A 14,675-nucleotide genomic window follows, 5' to 3' on the forward strand; every position below is an offset into this window, starting at 1 on the left:
GCCAGATAAACTTGATCTTAATGATCTTCGCCATGTTATCAGAGATACAAAACAGAGGTCATGTGCTTCACAGAGAGAAGAGAATATCAGAGGAAGAGCCACCCATGTCCATCCTTGAACATGTTCTTGTGTGCAGTTTCAAAGTGCCATTTGCAGAGACCTTAGAGAAATTTGATCAGAAATGATTATGGGGGACCAGACTCATTTAATTGTAAGATTTTGTGCCCATTCTTTGCAGACCATGTACCCCCTGCAGTTAAGAGGTCAACATGTGTGGAGCATAAACACTGGCATGGGCCTGTTTCTGTGCTATAAATACTTTGTGAAACTTTGTAAAAAATTATATGCTTCCAAATAACCCCTAATTCTGCTCTGAGTTATACACTTGGGCCTAGAAATTCGGCTGGTAGCGCCAGCGATTAGCGCCTAAAGAGCCCGAGAATTGGGGCGTTACCCAATTTTCGGGCGGGCGCAGTGAATATAGCACCACCTCCCATATTGAGTATCCTTTTAGCGCCGGCGCTAACTCTTTTCGCTCGCCCGCGGGCGCAGGCAGATCATGACGTCATTTCAGTGTGCAACGCCTTTTTGGCGCCCCGGACCGGATATTCGGTGGCGCCCGCAACCTTTTCGCCTGGCGCTATTGGTGACAGTTGGATGGAGCGTTCCCAGGCCCTTCTGGGACTCGGGGGGCGCTATTTAAAGGGGACAGCACTAGTATAAAAGCTGCAGCCATTTGGCCTGGCCATTCTGATCATTGCTGGAGAGAGTTGCTGACCTTCTGTTGGACAGTAATTTTCTCATTGAGCCTTCGGAGGCAATGACACTGGCAGCTTGAGGGCCCAGCTCCCGAGCTGGTGATGCAGCATCTGAAAGCAGGGAGGTGGAAGAGTGGCTTTAGCAAAAAGACAGCTTGGCAGCAAGGGATGCCAGATTGCGGCAAGGCTATGACATGGGTCCACAGTGAGAAAGCATGCTGGCGGGGGGAACAAGTGGAAGGAGACAGTTGTAATAGGTGAGAACCTTACTATCGCTGTCGACAATGGGGTCGGCAGCTGCAGTGGTCACAGGACCACTCAGACGTCCTCCAAGAATCTGGTGGACTCTCTCCTCGAGATCCGTGAGAGTGACCACTTGTGGAGGTCCTCCACCGGTGCGAAGCTGGTCTTTGCCAATCCTCGCCAGCTTGGACTGCAGGGGAAAGGAGGGGAAGTTATGTTACATGATGCCCTGAGTGATCATCTCATGCACCCCATGGTGCAAGAGCCCTTGCATGACTCCTTGAGTCAAATGTGCATGTGTGTGCCCAGAAAGGGCCATGGGTGCTTGCTGGCAGATGGCCAATGGGGCACAGCCCACCCTGTAGCCATAAAGTCAGGTGCAAATGAAGGGATGCAGAAGTTTGCAGAAACAACACTCACCCTCACGACCCGAGTGAGGTCGTTGAATTTCTTTCTGCATTGGACAGGGCTCCTGGTCACCATGCTGCTGGAGTTGACCCTCTGGCATACATCCCTCCAAGCTCGTCGGTAGTCCTTATGATTCGGCCTCGTGCCATTGTCTGGGTAGAGAACATCTCGCCGGCGCTCCACTGCGGCCACCAATTGCTCCAGAGCCTCATTGGTGAAGCGCTCTGCTCTCTGTCTCACCTTCTCCATCTGGTCCAAGTTTTTAGCGCCAGAGAAGGGCCTGCACCGATTCTGAGGCCTGCAAGGTGCAGAGTGTGGATGCTGAAGCTGACTGACCCACCCCTTTAAGAGCTGGCCGGCGCCTGGAAGTCTCGTGATCATCAGTAATAGAGAGCACCTGCGCTGCGCCCGTCCGCTCCGATATTGGGTTGCGCCGGAAGATTAGCGCCTTAGGAGTCCCGTGTAACGCCTGAATTCGCGCCTCAATCCCCTTTAGGGGCAATGCAACCCAATATCGCGCCAGGCGGCGATAAGTTTCGTCTGGCAATAAACTTTGCGCAGCGCCAGTTCTAACGCCTCAAGCGGGGCTATACCCAATTTCTAGGCCTTGGAGTTGTATGAGATGCTGTGAAGATATTACTTGGTTTTCTGTCTTCAGAGCAGTGTGCGTGAGGTTGGAAACTCAGTGGAGTGCAGGATTGAATTCTCATTCCTTCACCACTCGTTAATGCTCTAATGTTGTATGTTATTTCAGCTGTAGTGCTATTTGACTTCCAGATGTTCTCATCTGGATAAAAATGAACCAGGTGATCTGGGATTAAGTACAGTGCCAAAACAGTTACACACCTGTTTTGTTTCACGTTCTACTTTGACTCTGAAAGTTTTGGCGGAAGAGGAACTACTAATTGCATCAGCCAAATCTCTCCCATTAGATGTAAAATGGTTTTAAATTGAAATGAGAATTGTGTTTTTTAAAATTAATTCCTATCCTTTTCTCTGATTTAGTTAAAATAGTGGCTTTTAATCGCTAACCAGCATTGGTAGTTTGAAGATCAAACATTCAGTTGTCACAATCTTGCTCCCTTGCATTTTTTCTTAAATTGTAAAGGTGCTTTTATATTTAGTACTTCTGTAGTTCAGATTGTGGGAGAGTGATGATATATGCTGGCTCTCCACAGTTGCATTGCTAAAACATTTCGACTGGAATTTTGCTGGTGCTCAGAGGGTGGGTTTGGAGGCCGGTCTGCTGTCAAAATCTAAAAGATTGACAGTGGGTCGGGATGCCGCTCTGAACCCACCTCCGTGTCAGTTTCCCAAGTGTGGGGGTCTGCCTGCGCTTTGCAGACCCGGCACTGAGCGGCGGGTCAGCCAATAGAGATAGTTAAGAAGGTCTTTAAAGGTACAGGAAACACTTTTTTTATCCGGGACTGGCATGGTGCCGGTTTATCAAAAAGTCCGGATTACAGAGAGTTATAGTTAAAAGGTATGAGAGCTCTGTACACAGAACAAATCCAGGCTTCCCTGTTGCTTAGCAACAGCTGCAGGAACCCCGGCCACAGACCAAGCGTCCCTGTTGCTTAGCAACAAGTGCAGAAACCCCCGATTACACAGCCAAGAATCAAGAAACGGCCACTAATATGAAGAAAAACTTAACTGAACCTACTCCTGAATTTTGCCGGTTAACCTAGATTTCCGGTTGTTTGGGTGCCGGTAAATCGAGAGTTTCCTGTAGTTGAACGGCATTTTACCACCTTCTAGCCATTTTTCCAACTTTTCCACGAGGTTCCCGTCGCTCGGGGATGACGTCAGGTAAGTGTGCCGGGTTCTTTCTGACTCTCCATTGCTGTGAATAGGTGACCGCTGTGGTATAAAAGTGGTATAAAAGCTACCATTTCACAGCTGTTCACTTTCCAATTTCAGAAGCTTGCGCCTTTAGGAGTCGGAAGACATCTTTGAGTTGTATGCAGTTTGGAAGTGTTTGGAGTAAACACTCTCTATCCACTGCCACCTCCTTGGAGCAACCTCTTTCACCATTGACAGATCACTTCCGTCATCTCAACTTCAGCTGCCATATATTCCAGCAGCATCGGTGCTCTCGAAAAAATCTCACCTTGGACCTCAGAATCTCACCACGATCAGCCCCAACACCAGCAGCACCAACCTTCTCTGCAATCACCTGATGCTGCACAGGGCATCAGCACCCGACCACATTACTGCCTGGGACGCTACAAATGGCCTCACTATGGCCAGATTTACTTCACTTGATGCTGTACATCCTGGCTGCCACATGATGCACCAGATTGGCTCCACCCCACCCCACACTGGCACCACCCCACACCAGCACCAGAAAGCACCTTACATTGTCCAAGCCATTCCTTTCACACTCCTCACCATTGAGGGGGGCAGGGGGAGTCTCACCATTCACTGGAACTCACTAAGACACTTCCAAAGATGCGCACAAATCTATCCAAGAAGGCAAAGTGTTGAAAATAAAGATTTCAATGCTTGACATCACATTATCAGACACTTTACATGAACATTGGCTAAAGCACACAAGTGCATACCTTTGTGTGGTGTTAGTTTGAATGATTGGACAAAGATGAGGGTGAGGGGTGGCTAGTGAGATGGGGAAGTGATAACGTAGATAGAGGGGGATGGGTGGAGGTGTAAGGTAAGTTGGTGTGACTAAGGATGTGCAGGAGTAGGGTAGGGAAGGCAGAGTGATGGGAATGTGATGAGTGGCACAGGAGGATGAGGTTGAGTGTGGCTTTGTAGTAACATTTCACGATCATTGAAAGGTTTGCGCCACTGCAGCCAGGTCATCCTGACAACATCCCTGCTTGTGTCCTCCTGTGCAATGAGTAACGAGGCTGCGTAGGTGTCGTGGGTGTTCTCTTCCGCCCATTGGGAGGGAAGAGAACCTCCCTGTGTGCTGTGACTCCCTCCATAAGCATATGGAGGGAGTCATGGGAGAGTCTGGGTGCAGCCGTGCACCTTTGTGCAGTGCTTGTCAGTGTTTGCAGCACCTCAGTGCTGTAGGTCACTGACAGCACAACTGTCAAAATGTATGTGGACATGGCCCCTTTAAGGAAACCGGCTGATGATGTGTCATCAGATGATGTCATCAGACCCGCATCCTTTTAATTGGCCGGGAACCTCGCAAGGCGGGCTTAACAAGCCCAATCAGGGCAAAATCACTTGGAGGAGGTGGGACGAAGACAGGAGCGGGGTTTGAAGCTGCCGCCTACTGCGGCCGCACCAGACTTGCCACAGTTGGCGTAATTGCGGCCTTAGTCTAAGGCGCAGCGTGTGGGCCTCTGATTCTGCCACCAGGATAAAGGAGGCAGATTTAGCAATTTAAATACAACAAACAGTTACACTAATGTTGCTAACCCTTTATCTGAACTACAAAAATGCTAAATGTAAAAGTGTTTAAATGTTATTCCTAATGGGCTTCAGTCTATTTCTGATAATTCTTTCTTGTTGTAATTAAATTTGATTTATCAAGACTGTTTTATTTAGAATAAAGGTAAGGTGAGTAAAATCAAGTTTCATCATGTGCTTACTTTTTAATTTGAATATTTTCTTGCTCTTCTGGTTAGAGCACTCTGTGGTCACCTATTTAACCCATGTGGCATGACACATCATTTTTTTGATACGGTTTTAAGAATAAGAATTTTATGTCCATATATTTTTTTGTCATCTTTTTACGAATGTGATGGCTTTTTTGCGCACATGATTGCTTTGTTGACATGTAATGGCTTTTTGAACAGACATATGACAAATTTTCCCTTAGGAGCTTCCAGTTAGTAAGATATATTCACACATTTATATTGGACAAGTTTATAAGATACAATGGGCCAACATTTGCGATCGGAGGCTCCCCGCAGGTGGATGCCTCCAACCTGCAAAAAATCTACGAATGTACCTGGTGGTTCGGGAGATATGGAGGCTTGCGATCCTGGGCCTCTCCGGGTCCGCGCGGGCAGAGCCCCACGTATCCCAGGGGCGCATGTGCCGGCCCAACCAATAAAAGAAGTTCTGATGAAAGGTCATCGACCTGAAACGTTAACTCTGTTTCTCTCTCCACCGATGTTGCCTGGCCTGCTGAGTTTTTCCAGCGTTTCCTGCTGTTATTTCGGATTTCCAGCATCCGCAGTATTTTGCTACAATAAAAGAAGGGAATCCTTTTTAATACTTATGCGAGTTCCGTACGTACGGAACACCAATAAGTATGAATATATATATTTTTATATATTTTTTATCCACACTTTTGGTTTGTGCCTTTTCCTTTTTTTTTTTCTCCCACATGGCAGCTGTCTCTCATTCTACCAGCGCAATTCACACTTCATCTAGAGCCGTCCTTTGTGTTGTGTCTGTGTGTCGATAGAGACACTGAAGACAGGAGTTTGGTTCATAGGTGTTTACTAAACAAAGTCTGGAGGGGAACTAACGGATACAACACAATATACAGGCTTATATAGCCCCAGTGGCCATTACCGGCATTACAGTACACATGGGGCTCTTAAAGGCACATACACTACAATTCCTCCCCTTTTAGCTAACCAGTACATAATATTTTAAGTAATTATTAATTACATGTTATAAGAAAAATAATATACACATTGCTGCAGTTAATTAATTATAAGTCAGTCTCTCTGGAGGCTTCCTGACTCGGTCTGGATAACGCCTCGGTGGTGTAGTAGTTTCTGGTGGTGTAGTAGGTTCTTTTGGCAAGGCTGATTTGGCTTGAATGCCAGTGTCGGGTTCATCGGGTTCCAGTATCACCGGATCGGAGGTAGATATGGGTATCTCTACTTCATCGTTAGGCGTATAGAGTTGTGGTGTAGGTTGTCCTTTTTCGGATGACTCTATGATTTGGTCAGCATGGCGCCTTATTATGCTTTCTCCGATGTCCACGGTATACATCAGCGGTCCTAGTCGTGTGCAGATAGTTCCAGGCTGCCATTTCTCGGTACGGTAGTCCCGGGCCAAAACTTGTTGACCTATCTGGAAGGTTCTAGTTGGCCTTTCATTCATGCCTTGAAATTGCCGGTTCTCCACGTCCCTTCTGATGTTGGGCTTGATCAAATCCAGCCGGCATCTTAGGCTTCCATTGAAGAACATCATGGCGGGAGTTTGGTTTGTAACCATATGTGTTGCATTCCTGTATGCGAACAAGAAGTTATCCACCTTGTGCTGAAGTTTTATGTCTTCATTACCCATGGCCTTTATGGCCTTCTTGAAGGTCTGGACAAACCTTTCAGCCAATCCATTGGTGGCGGGATGGTATGGGGCGGACGTGTAGTGCTTAACCCCATTGTTTTTTAAGAACTTCCTGAATTCTTCGGACACAAATTGCGGTCCATTATCAGAACAGATCTGTTCAGGCAGCCCATTCCTGGCAAATATGGTCCTTAATACTGTGGTGGTTTTTTCCGTGGTGGTGGAGGACATCTTTATTACCTCCGGCCACTTGGAGTGTGCATCAACCGCGATTAAGAACATTGAGTCCATAAATGGATCAGCAAAGTCGCTGTGTACCCTTTGCCAGGGAGATGAGGGCTACTCCCATGGATGTAGAGGGGCTTGGGGTGGAGCGTTTTGGACCTTCTGGCATCCTAGGCAGCTCTTGGTCATTTCTTCTATGTCTCCATCGATACCTGGCCACCATACAAACGCTCTGGCTAGGTTCTTCATTTTCACTCCACCCAGATGCTCCTCGTGAAGCTCCTTTAGCACTTTATCCTGGAGTTTGGGTGGAATCACCACTCTGGATCCACACATCAAGGTTCCTCGGCATACTGACAGCTGTTCTCTTCTTTGCGAGAATGCTGGCAACAGTGGTTCGCCATGTGCTGGCCATCCCTTCACCGTTAAGTCGTAGACTCGTGAGAGAGTTGGGTCATTTCTCGTTTCCTTTTCAATGGCAGAATTTGTTACTGGTAGACATTCCACTATGGTTGAGTGGAACATCTCCACTGGGTCTACTGTAGGTGCCTCTTCTACCGTTGGCAACGGTAGGCGCGATAACCCGTCAGCATTCCCATGCTGTTTTGATCCTTTGTATTCTATGTTGTGTTGGTGTGCCCCTAGAAAAAGGGACCACCTCTGTAGCCTTTGCGTTGTCATAATGGGAACACCCTTTTTAGGGTTGAATATGGAGATGAGGGGTTGATGGTCAGTCAACAAGGTAAATTTTTGTCCGTGTAGGTAATGGTTGAATCTCTTCACTCCCCATACCAGGCTGAGTGCTTCCCTGTCGATTTGGGCATAGTTACGCTCAGCTGAGTTCAATGAGCGTGACGCAAAAGCTATTGGCCGTTCCGAGCCATCAGGGAATTTATGCGATAATACTGCTCCTATGCCGTAAGGGGATGCATCGCACGCCAGTCTGATTGGCAGTGATGGGTTGTAATGAGCCAAAACTTCTTTGGACGTGATTAAGTCTTTGCATTTATGGAAGGCACGTTTACAGTCTTCGCTCCATTTCCAAATTACTCCTGTTTGTAGCAGTTCATTAAGAGGGTGCAGAAGAGTTGATAAGTTCGGTAAAAATTTATGATAGTAATTTATTAATCCCAGGAACGACCTTCCTTATTAATTATGTGGCCACAATATGATATTTGATTTTGGAAAAATTCGCACTTGGGGCGATTTGCTCGTAGGCCCCGTTCTCTCAGCCTAGTGAGCACCTGCTCCAAATTGGCAAGGTGCTCGTTGTCGTTTTCTCCTGTTACAAGGATGTCGTCTAGGTAGCATTGAGCCCCCGGAATCCCTTGGAGGACTTGCTCCATAGCTCTTTGCCAGATAGTTGGAGCGGATGCTACTCCGAAAACCAGTCGATTGTACTGGTACAGACCTTTGTGTGTATTTATCGTGAGATTTTTTAGAGGCCTCTTCAACCTCCATCTGTAGATATGCCTGTGCCAAGTCAATTTTGGTGAAACGTTTCCCTCCGGATAGTGAGGCGAAAATATCTTCTATCCTCGGAAGAGGATACTGTACCGTGTGAAGGACCGGGTTTACCGTCACCTTGAAGTCTCCACAGATGCGAATTTTTCTCTGTTCTTCAGATTTATCATTATTCAATGCTTTCTTCATGACTGGAACGATGGGTGTTGCCCACTCGCTCCAATCTATTTTGGATAATACTCCTGCATTTTCCAAATTCTCCAGCTCTGCCTCGACTGCTGGGCGAATTGCGTATGGCACCGGTCTTGCTTTAAAAAACTTGGGAATTGCTGCATCTTCCACTTTTATTGAGGCGGTGATGCCTTTCAAGGTTCCTAGTTTCTCTTGAAACACTTCTTTGGCGTTGGCCAAGATGTCTTTTAATCGTTCAGGTATGACGTCATCATTGTTTTTTTTCTTACTGGTCACCGTCAGTGCCTGAATGGAGTGCCAGTCTAAACGTATTTTCCTGATCCATTCACGTCCCAACAGCGGTGGGCCACCATCTTGTAGAATGTATAAATACAACTTTTGTATTTCCTTGCCGTTGTATACAACAGGCACCCTTATTTTTCCTTTGGGGTATACTTTCTGCCCCGTATATGTTTTCAAGATAATGGATGTGTCTTTTAAAGGTATATGTGGAAATAGCCGCTCGTAATCCCGTCAATTTATGACGGTCAGAGCTGATCCTGTATCTAGCTCCATTTTCACAGAAATCACAGAAACCCCACAGTGCAGATAGAGGCCATTTCGGCCCATCGAGCCTGCACCGACACATATCCCACCCGATCCCCGTAACCCCTACACCAACACATATCCCACCCTATCCCCGTAACCCCACATATTTTAATCCCCCTAACACTAAGGGTCAATTTATCATAGCCAATCAACCTAACCTGCACATCTTTGGACTGTGGGAGGAAACCGGAGCACCCGGAGAAAACCCACGCAAACACGGGGAGAATGTGCAAACTCCACACAGACAGTCACCCGAGGCCGGATTCGAACCCGGGTCCCTGGCGCTGTGAGGCAACAGTGCTAACCACTATGCCACCGTGCTGGGGACCCTGCTATCGTGAGGGTAACCCAAATGGTCTGGTAATCATCTTTGGCAAGTACATTATGTAATTTGAGACAGCTTAGTCTCTTGTTTTCAGAGTCGCTATCGCTCTTCTGGTCTTTGGAGCTACTGTCCGTCATCATTTGTACCTTTCTGTACTTTTCTTCATTGATTTTTTTTTTCCTGTCTGTGGATTTATTTTGTCCAGATCGGCATACCCGTGCAATGTGTCCAATCTTTCCGCATTGCCTGCATGCTTTGTCCTTGAACCAGCAGTCCCTCTGGTTATGGGTGGATCTGCCGCAGCGATAACATCTCTCGAAACCCTGTGTCATTTCATGGGTGCCGAAGTCCTGTGTCTTTTGTTGTATCTCTGCAGCTCCTCTTGCGGCTGCTTCGTATGATACAGCCATACTGAAAGCCTTGTCCAGTGTTAAATCTTTTTCAGAAAGCAGCCTTTTTTGTGTTCCTTCACTTAAGAGACCGCAGATGAATTTGTCTGGAAGATAATCTGCTAGTCCTGCCCCGAATTGGCAGTGTTTTGATAGCTTTCTTAATTCGGTGAGGTAATCAGCGTTACTTTCATTCTTGTGTTGATTTCTCTTGAAGAATTTGAATCGTTCCGCTATCAGCAGCGGTGTTGGGTTTAAGTGCTCCTGTAGGGTATCAACAATTTCTTTAAAATTCTTGTCCTTTGGTTTGGCTGGAGTGATTAAATTTCGTAACAGCCCGTATGTCTTTGCGCCCATTAGATTTAGCAGTACTGAAGCTTTTGTTTCATCTTCTATTCCATTTGCAGTGCAATATACCTCCACTCTTTCCACATATGTGGTCCAATCCTCTATCTCGTTATCAAAAGCATCAATATTGCCAGACTTAGGCATCTTAGAAAAGATATGGCGCTTCCCGCGCTCTTCTTTCTTTTCTGCAGAAAAGATGTGGCGCTTCCCGTGCTTTCCCGCCGCTGCTGCCGATGACAACGCTGTTTCCTGCGGTTTCCGTTCTTTTTTAAATTTATTTATTTACAGTTGGAGACTCGTTCCCGCCGGACTTTCTCTCTAGGTCTGAACGCCGACCTGCTTGCAGCGCCGGCTGCCTCCCGAGTGCTCCCTCCCTGTCTGTTACTGCTTGCCTCCGATTTCGCTGTTTGTCCCAGCTGTAGAGCCAGCCGCTGGAGCCCCAGCCTGATGCCCAGGAAGGATTAGCGCCGTACCTGCCACCAGCTTGGCCAGCTGGTGAAACCACAGCTTCTTTCACTTTCTTGATTCTTCTGGACGCCAGAGGAATCGATGTCCTTGAGGTGCTGCCGAATTGCAGGTAAGTCCGTTTCCACTTCGTCGCCACTGTTGTGTCTGTGTGTTGATAGAGACACTGAAGACAGGAGTTTGGTTCATAAGTGTTTACTAAACAAAGTCTGGAGGGGAACTAACGGATACAACACAATATACAGGCTTATAAAGCCCGAGTGGCCATTACCGGCATTACATTACACATGGGGCTCTTAAAGGCACATACACTACACTTTGTTTCTTTACCTGTCCTATTACCATCTCGTCTCGCCATGAATATCTCTTAATGTCTCTTCACCTCTCACAGACCTTCCCTTTTGTTCTTTCATCCCCTCCCCCATGTCCTAGCCCCCAAACTTGCTTTTTAACCTGTTTCATTTCCTGCTTTTTTCTCAGTTCTGACTAAGGGTGTTCGACCTGAAACGTTAACTCTGTTTCTCTCTCCACGGATGTTGCCTGGCCTGCTGAGTTTTTCCAGCGTTGTCTGTTGTTATTTCGGATTTCCAGCATCCGCAGTATTTTGCTATCATATAAATGCAAGTCTTTCTTTCTACTTTAATGTCCACCCCCGATTCTCTGATCTGTACACCTTTTGATGGTGACGCATAGGAACAGGAGTAGGCCATTCAGCCCATTGAGCCTGTTCCGTCATTCAATGAGATCATGGCTGATCTGCGATCTAACTCCATATACCCACATTTGGTCCATATCTCTTAATACCTTTAGTTAACAAAAAGCTATCAATTTCCAGTTTAAAATTAACAATTGATCTAACATCAATTGCCGTTTGCGGAAGAGAGTTCCAAACTTCTACCACCCTTTGTGTGTAGAAGTGTTTCCTAATTTCACTCCTGAAAGGTCTGGCTCTAATTTTTAGACTATGCCCCCTGGTTCTAGAATCCCCAACTAGTGGAACTAGTTTCTCTCTATCTGTTCCCCTTCATATCATGAAAACTTCTATCAGATCACCCCTTAACCTTCTAAATTCTAGGGAATACAACCCTTGTGTAATCTCTCCTTGTAACTTAAACCTTGAAGTCCGGGTATCATTCTGGTAAACCTATGCTGCAGTCCCTCCAAGGCCAATATATTCTTCCTAAGATGTGGTGCCCAGAATTGCTCACAGCACTCCAGGTGTGGTCTAACCAGGGTATTGTACAGCTGCAGCATAACTTCTACCCCCTTGTACTCTAGCCCTCTAGATATAAAGGCCAGCATTCCATTAGCCTTTTTGATTATTTTCTGTAGCAGTTCATGGCATTTTAATGATCTGTGTACCTGGACACCCATGCCTCTTTGGACCTCCACTGTTTTTAGTTTTTCACCATTTAGAAAGCACCCTGTTCTATCCTTTTTAGGTCCAAAGTGGATGGCCTCACATTTGCTTATATTGAAATCCATTTGCCACAGTTTTGCCCATTCACTTAATCTATCAATATCCCTTTGTAATTTTATGCTTTCCACTACACTGCCTACAATGCCGCATCTCTTTGTGTCATCGGCAAATTTAGATATATGACTTTCTATGCCATCATCTAAGTCATTAATAAATATTGTGAATAGTTGAGGCCCCAACACAGATCCCTGCAGGACATCACTGGTCACCTCCTGCCAATTTGAGTACAGGAGACTTTGGTTTATCCGGAGGTTGTATGTCCGGAAACCTCGATCTACCGGCAGAAATCAGGAGCCGTTTTGTTAGGTTTTTTTTCTTCTCGTGGCTTTATTTTCCAACAGTCAGGCTCTGGAAAGTCTCTCTGAAGCTGTTGCTAAGCTACAGCGACGCTTCCAAGGTACGGGCTGACTGTTTGAAGCTGTTGCTAAGCAACAGTGTTTGTTGTCAGATACGGAGATGAAAACCTCCGTATGCTTCAACATTAACGCTGGTATGTCCGGCAGTTTTGATAGATCGGCAACAGCTCGGTCCTGTCGGTGCCGGATATAACAAAGTTTCCTGTACCTACCCATTATCCCTACTCTCTGTCTCCTGCCGCTCAGCCAATTTCCTAACCAGGTCAATAATTTGCCCTCAATTCCATGGGCTTCTACCTTCATTAACAGTCTCTCATGTGGGACTTTATCAAATGCCTTCTGGAAGTCCATATAAATAACATTCATAGACATTCCCCTGTCCACTACTTTAGTCATCTCTTTAAAAAAAATTCAATCAGGTTTGTCAGGCATGACCTACCTTTCATAAATCCATGCTGCCTCTCTCTGATCAACTGAAAATTTTTGAGGTGTTCAGTCACCCTATCCTTAATTATAGACTCTAGCAATTTCCCAACAACAGATGTTAGGCTAACTAGTCTATAATTCCCTGGTTTCCCTCTCGCCATTGTTAAATAGCGGAGTGACATGCGCAGTTTTCCAATCTAAAGGAACGGTTCCTGAATCGAGAGAACTTTGGAAGATTGTAGTTCAGGCATCTGCAATGTGCTCACCTACTTCCTTTAAAATACTGGGATGGAAACCATCTGGTCCTGGGGATTTGTCACTCTTTAGTGCCATTATTTTCTTCATTACTGTTATTTTACTTATGTTAATTTTATTGAGTCCCTGCCCCCGATTCAATATTAGTTTCCTTGGGATTTCCGGCATGCTATCCTCTTCTTCTACGATAAATACTGACGCAAAGTAATTATTCAACTCGTCTGCTATTTCCCCATTGTCATTGACAATATCACCATTTCCAATTTTTAAGGGGCCAACATTGCTCCTGACCACCCTCTTTTTCCTAATGTAACTGTAAAAATTCTTCGTATTGATTTTGATAACCCTTGCAAGTTTCTTTTCATACTCCCTTTTTGTAGTTTTACTATCTGTTTTGTGACCATTTGCTGTTCTTTGTATCTTTCCCATTCGCCAGGATCTGTGCTATTTTTTGCCTTTTTGTATTTCCTGCTCTTTAGCTGTCCCTTACCTCTTTAGTTGTCCATGGCTGTTTTTTTGGCAAGTGGAGCTCTTGCCCCTCAGGGGTATAAACTGGTTCTGTATCCCCTTAAATTCTTTTTTGAACATCTCCCACTGATCTTCTGTCGTTTTACCCATTAACAGATTTGCCCAGTTTACTGTGGACCGTCTCTGCCTCATCCCGTTGAAGTTGTCCTTCCTTAAGTCTAGAATCTTAGTAGCTGTTAAGCGTTTCTCCCTTTCAAACGCTACATTGAACTCAATCATGTTATGATCGCTATTGGATAAATGTTCATGCAGTTATTAGACTGTTAACTAAATCTGGCTCATTACTCATTACTAAATCTAATTGCCCCCTTGTTGCCTCTAAGACATATTCTTGTAGAAAACTATCCTGGACACACTCAATAAATTCACTACCTTTCTGAGAGGTGCTCGTCTGCTTTTCCCAATCCATATGAAAGTTAAAATCCCCCATTATACCACTCTGCCTTTGCTACACACTTGTCGAATCACTCCCAGAATGAAGTCTCGTAAAATTTTCCCTGCTTGGCTGACCTAATGTTTGAAAGCAGAGCAAGGTCACGTCAAGCACTTGCTCAATTGTGGAGCCTTAAAACAGGGAAGGGAATTGCCACAGCAGGGGGCCCGAGGTGCGCACACCTCTGGGTACCAAGTAGCATAAATCGAAAGCTGGCTCAGACCATTAAAGAAACCCATCATGCGGGCAGTTTTTCTATAAGTGACTGAATAGTAATTTTAGCATAATCAGGAATGAGAGAGAAATCTATTTCATGAGGAAAATCATATACTAACAAAATATATTTGTACACTATAATAACTGAGGCTGAGACCTCGAGTGTATTATGAAGAGGTTTGTGTTTTATTTGAGTCATTTTAATGATGTAGAGATTTATGTTGAGGCTGTGATCTTCTTCTTAGGCAGTCCCTCGGAACCAAAGATGACTTGCTTCCACATTAAAAATGAGTTCGCAGGTGACTGATGAGTCCAATGCGGGACCTACAGTCTCTGTCACAGGTGGGGCA

At 45.6% G+C, this 14,675-nt stretch overlaps 1 protein-coding gene across 11 annotated transcripts in view; it reads left to right on the plus strand.

Moving 5' to 3' along the window:
- Positions 1–14,675, plus strand: part of rapgef2b (Rap guanine nucleotide exchange factor 2b) — a 1,083,630-nt gene that overhangs the window by 342,442 nt on the left and 726,513 nt on the right. The gene's annotated exons all lie outside the window — the stretch shown is intronic.

Source organism: Somniosus microcephalus, chromosome 2 (assembly GCF_052327205.1).
Source record: "Somniosus microcephalus isolate GS21.2 chromosome 2, FLI_Smic_1.0, whole genome shotgun sequence".
NCBI classification, from domain to species: domain Eukaryota; kingdom Metazoa; phylum Chordata; class Chondrichthyes; order Squaliformes; family Somniosidae; genus Somniosus; species Somniosus microcephalus.